Source organism: Bombus terrestris, chromosome 11 (assembly GCF_910591885.1).
Source record: "Bombus terrestris chromosome 11, iyBomTerr1.2, whole genome shotgun sequence".
NCBI lineage: Eukaryota > Metazoa > Arthropoda > Insecta > Hymenoptera > Apidae > Bombus > Bombus terrestris.
Genome location: NC_063279.1, coordinates 8,993,529 through 8,999,338, shown reverse-complemented (window position 1 = coordinate 8,999,338; position 5,810 = coordinate 8,993,529). Strand labels below are relative to the sequence as shown.

The window sequence follows — 5,810 nt, the reverse complement described above, 5'->3', positions numbered from 1 at the left end:
AAGAATATGCGCTGAATTGCATGTCATTGCATCATTTCGATCTTGGAATTAATATGACGGTCCAAACTTCAGCCTCACCTTGTGATCTATATACACATAGACAGGAAATATCGCGACAGATAACCACTCGATATATCGATGGTATATCGGCGAGGATCAAAATACGCAACACTTTCCTGACGTCAACGTATTTATTGGCTATTACGTTGCAGACATTATTGCGCGTATCCAGCAAAAAATAATGCCACGTAGATTATGCAATCGAAATGGCGAGGATCTCCGTTATCAACTGACGCTCAGATCGACTGGGGATACCAAACGAACATAAAATGAGTGTAAAGTATTGACATTATCTTTCACGAACGTTATCTTCGAGATCTCCCTTTCTTATGAATTCGAGAAATAAAAAACCTTAAGTACTTGAGAGATTTGGTGCTTGTTGATATCGTGTAGTTGACGTGGAAAATTAATAATAGTCTTCCAATAAGCAACAATCTTTGCAATGGAAAGGGAAAGAAAAAGATTCTGTAAGAGTTGTTTTATTTTTATGAGATATCGAATTGCGGAATGATTCTGCGGAAAAACTTACTAACGATTATTTATCGATAACGATGGTATGGTTTTTAATGAAATTATTAGTGGAGAAATTCAATGAAAAAGTAATACACGCGCATTCTTTCCATGGAAGAAGGAAAGAAAGTTTACAGTAAAATTCGTATCACCCATATTTATTTAATGAGCTTTATTATATGACACTTTTCTTTGTCGAAGTTAAACTCCAGTCACAATTTTCTCAAACTGAACTTTATCGTTTACATCACTCCTTCCATGAGTTTCCCTTTCCTCGTTCCCTGTCATAAGCATATTTATCGGTTTCTGGATTATTGATGACACAGACAACCGCGTAACCTTCGAGTTAAACGTTCGATATTAAAGCAAATATTCCGAGAACTCGAGGCATTCAAAAGTCTTGACAAAAAGAGGAAAGCATAGAAACCAGAGAGGAAACGAAGAAGGTGTAAAAAATCGGAGAGCATAGAAAGAAAGAAATATCGTGTGTCGCAACAGCGTCCTTTCTCCTTTTCGTAAACCGAGCGAACGTTAAAAAAGAAGAGAAAAAGAAATCGTTTTGGTTGGAAACAAGCGAATTCCGCGGACTGGATATCCTCGAAGCCTTTTTAATCGTCGACTGCTAATAGCCCATCATCGTCTGCCAGGTGAGTCATCGTTCTCCATTCGTTCCATCGGTCAAGCCTGGAGGTGACCCTATGGAGTGATCTCGCGAGGATTGACCCACGAAAAAACGCCGGAAGTCAGCCACGTAATCCACTCGGGCACGCCAAGGCCTTCCATGAGTACGAGCCCTAAACGGTCACCAATTATCGTCTAGCAAGCGAGCGTCCTCTGGCTTTCAATAGCTTTTCATCGTTTGTTCCGTTCATACGATGAAACAGCCTCGAATTTGTCGATTTTTTATTCGTTCTCTTATCGATGCATCTTCTATTTAAAAAAGCTACATCGTAAAGTAAACTTTTCATTTATATTTTCTTCGTCGAAGAAGAAGATGCTTCGAACGAACAGATTTTATTCTACGCTGCCCACTTGCGGAATAATCTCCTGTCACGTTCTTTATTTTTCATTAGAATAATTCATTACTATGTATATGTACTATGTAGTATGTTTTATTCAGTTTTACAGCACTTGCTTTACAACAGCCTACTTTTCCAACGATAATCTTACAGCGTGATTCAATAATATATATACTACATAATTCATTAAAAAAATCCAATAGAAACGTCAACAAAGGCATAGCTCCATCCATTTTGTCTCTAACACTGACTGCGGTTGCTCTTTCTTTGCCCACTTGGTGAGTCGAAACGATGTGTATCGTATAAACGTCTCATCTATCTGTCCTAAAAATACTCTCTAGCTTATCGCCTTAGTCACAAGCTTCTGGTGCTGCGTAATAAGCCTCTATTATCATGTGACCGTGGTTTCTGGCGATTTTTATCGCCACATGGGAGTCCACCGACTTTTGTTTACGATTTTTCAACGAACGACCATGAGATTCTCTCGTATCTCGTCCGTAAATGGAAATCCAGCGCTGGTTTCGTGATCATTGTTCGCGTTCTCATTGTTGACAAAGTTTGTAGAAAGATATTCGACGAACAGTGGAGATAGACTGTATAACGGTGCTATAGTATGATATAATTTTATTTATCGATCGTCGTTAATTTAATTCGTTTCAGATCGAACTTCTCTGGACTATAGGAGAAATTTCATTTTATCAGCTACCAATGATAAAATTATTTGCAGGATGAAATATTTGAAGTTGCCAGACAACGTGTTAATAAAATTTCAAGCAATTTCAGAAATCCACGAAATATATTACAGCAGATAAGAGCGCGAGAAGGTAGACGTGCAAAAGGAAGCCACGCGGAAGAGAAGCGGAAGGAGGAGCAAAATGCGAAGAAAACGATGGAACTCCGTGGCGCGTGTTGCGGCATTTGCGAAACGATTTGGTATTATTATTAGTCGAATCGTTGGAATCGCGCAAGGTCGCGTCACCTCGTCTCCTGCCCCTTCGCGGCTCTCTTTCTTTCTCTCTCTCTCTCTCTCTCTCTCTTTCTCTGTGCCTCCTTCCCTTGTATCGTCGTAGTCACGATCGTAAACGCAGGCCCGTGGAAGCGAACGTGGAACGTCCTTTTCACCGGGTCGGCGCTAAAAAGGCGATGACGAACGCCCGAGATTGAAAATTCGGCGCGTGTAGATCGACCTCCTCGTGTCGCGCGAACATCGACCACGTGCGATTAGATCGATCACGGATCGAAACGTGTCGCGGATCGAAACGACAGAAGATAAGAATACACGACGCGAAGCTCCCTCGCGTTCTACCAAGGCCACCTACCAAATTCCCATTGGGATTATCGCGACAGATTAAGTGTCCAGACATTCGATGTAACACAAGGACCGTATTATTATGGACGACGATATGGTTTGATAGTTACTACGTGGTCTTGGAAATATTTGCTGTGAGTCGAATGGGGTAAAAATATCAAATGGCAATTCTGTTATCGGCAAATAGCGTATTATTTAATCGAACGATTAATTTTGTAACTTCTTTGCGTTTAGGCAGGATTAGAAGAAACTTGAATATTTTACATTAGCAAGAATTTCAGACGGAGAGGAAAATGACGATATTAATTGGACAATTAGGCCTGTGATAATTATTTTATATTCTTTGGAAGTTTTGAGAATCATATAATTTACAGGCTGAGGAATGAGATAGGCTGTAACATGTACATCGATAAGAACATTTTTCCAAGCATATTATGTACAAGTTTTCCAAAATTCTGATGGTGTTGAATCTGTTTCATTAATAAATTGAATAGCCAACCAGATATTTTACTTATCCTTGAAGATCCAATCAAAAGGATTATTGCTCTTGTCGTAAACTCGATGATATCTTGTGTGTTCTCGTTGCATTGCTCACATTTTCGAAAGGTTTGATTCAAAGCCAAGATTTTGTAACAGGAAGCAATTACGAGGTCGAAGGTGGTGTGCTGCTTCGACGATAGCCACCGTTCGTGCACTTTGCTAGCGCGTTCCATTCTTTTTTCCGTCTGTACATTCCCGGCCGTTTCCACTTAACGCCAGAATCCATTTTCACGTCTATTCGCTTATTTCGCGGCTCACGTTGCTCCACAGTCTGTGCATATCTTTCCTTTTTCACTTCGAGTGTCGGTGCCTGTCTTCTCTTCTTTTTCTTTGTATTTACCGAAGAATTATAGTTTTAGAGTTTCGATCGTTTAATCGTTCCAAAGGGAAAACATCTTTTAATATCGAATTTCCATTTATTACTTTTTGTTCACTCTTTAAGAATTTTTATTGTTAATTACAGATGTAGAAACAGTCATCGCGAAATTAATTTTGCGTACAATTATAACTTGAGAATATAATATTATACTTTGGCAAAAGTTTTCTAGTAATTTACATACGAGCGTGATGAATAATCGAATTAAATTGCGATATAAAGATTTCATATTATATGTTCGTAAGTGGTTTGTGATATTCCAACTGATCATTTTTGCTCGCAGGCAAGTTGGGACCGTAAAGGTTGTTACGTTTCAAAGAGAATGAACGGAATTTATTAAGTTTACTAGAACAACGATTAGTAATTTACAAAATAGTCTTTAAGCTAATAAAGAGGATAAAATAACAATAATAGAGGCGATAGTATTCTTTTGGCCGAAAGGAAACATTCTTGCGTTGTCGAAATTACATCTTCCTCGCGAACTTTGCTTTTGGAAAACTATTACCGCGACGAATGAAAACAATAATAGAAAAATAAACAGAAATTATGACTTGTGAAACTGAAAACGAGGATTACGATATATAAGATAAATCTTGATCGTATAAACACAGTAAAATAAAATAGTCATAGGAATAGTAAAGTTTCTTTGGGCGAAGAACATTCATCAAAACTAAATCATGGAAATCGTAAACCTTGTTATACACCTTGCTAAGGTTCGAAAACGGTTACAATGGTTACAGTCGGAATGTTGATTTTACGACGCACGTGTCGGTTGCGTCGACCATTTTGCCGTCCAAGGACGGTGATAGCGATTTCGCTTCCTAGAACACGGGGGGTATCGCTGATAACGGGCGCAGTTTGCTTCGAGATCACAGCTCGTCCCGAGGTGACCGGTTTTATCGATTTTCTTCGTAGAATCAACGTTCTGCCGACAACCATCGGAAAAGGATTCTGCGTTGCTTTGCCGAATGCCAGCAATCAACCGGTCAGTCTCTCTATTTTTACGCTCGTAATCGTAAACTTTGTTTAAAAACCACGATAGAAACCGTGTTACGTTCGCAATGATCCAAACATTTCGGGCCTGAATATGATTTATTATACACCAGAAGCCAAAATTTCGCACCACTTTTCAAATTGTAGGAATTATATCGAATTTTATTATTCGTTTATTTCTTCCAATTAACGTTACACATCATCAACGTGTAATTTCTTTTATTTCGATGCATTTGATTCAATTGAAAGAAAAACATGCTCTTTTGCTACATGTTTTCATCGTTATGAAATATGTAATTGTCGATGTTTAACTTTTGGACGTTAATTAATTGCACGTATGTTTCGTTGCATATTTCTATTCTAAAATTAGTATTATATTGTTATACAGAAATTTGATACGACGCGTATCATCAAGCTTTAATATAAAAAATGAATTTAAAACGTGTTTCTTCAATCACGAACCTGCGAATCAACGATAAAATGGTTTTCCAATATAAAGCTAGAAATATAACATTGAAAAATCAGAAACGTGGGATAAAATTTGATCGAGTACCGCAACAGAGGCGAGTGACGCAATCGAGGCGATCGGATGTGGATCCTTCGCGACGTTTCCGGAACAGCGGCGGTTCCGTTAGGATGCAACGAACTGCGCCGAGTAACTGTAAAGGACTCGGCTGTGCTAACCTGTTGCAGCGGCCAACACGTTACGTCACGGTCGTAATGACGTTTATTAATAACGTCTCTCCGGAGAATGGCCGCTGAATCGCGTTTAGAAAGATTCAGAGATTGTAACAGTAGACACACGGATTGAAAACGTACTACAACCGGAAGAATGATATTGCGTGACGTTTTATCAAATTTGTCAGATCACGTAAATTTCTCGTGTACAATGTCAAGGGGAAAAATTTCTCAATCGAATTATTGTCTGAATATATTTAAAACAGAATTGAGATTTGGAATGCCCATTGTTTGAACGTGTTTGAAGAGGTTTGACCATGAAGAA

General features: G+C 38.7%; 1 long non-coding RNA gene across 1 annotated transcript; it reads left to right on the top strand.

The window, feature by feature from the left end:
* The first annotated feature begins 200 nt into the window (after positions 1–200).
* On the top strand, positions 201–3,747 carry LOC125385939. Its single transcript, XR_007225699.1, has 2 exons — positions 201–3,032; positions 3,133–3,747. It is a non-coding gene; the product is annotated as an uncharacterized LOC125385939 (long non-coding RNA).
* The last annotated feature ends 2,063 nt before the right edge of the window (positions 3,748–5,810 follow it).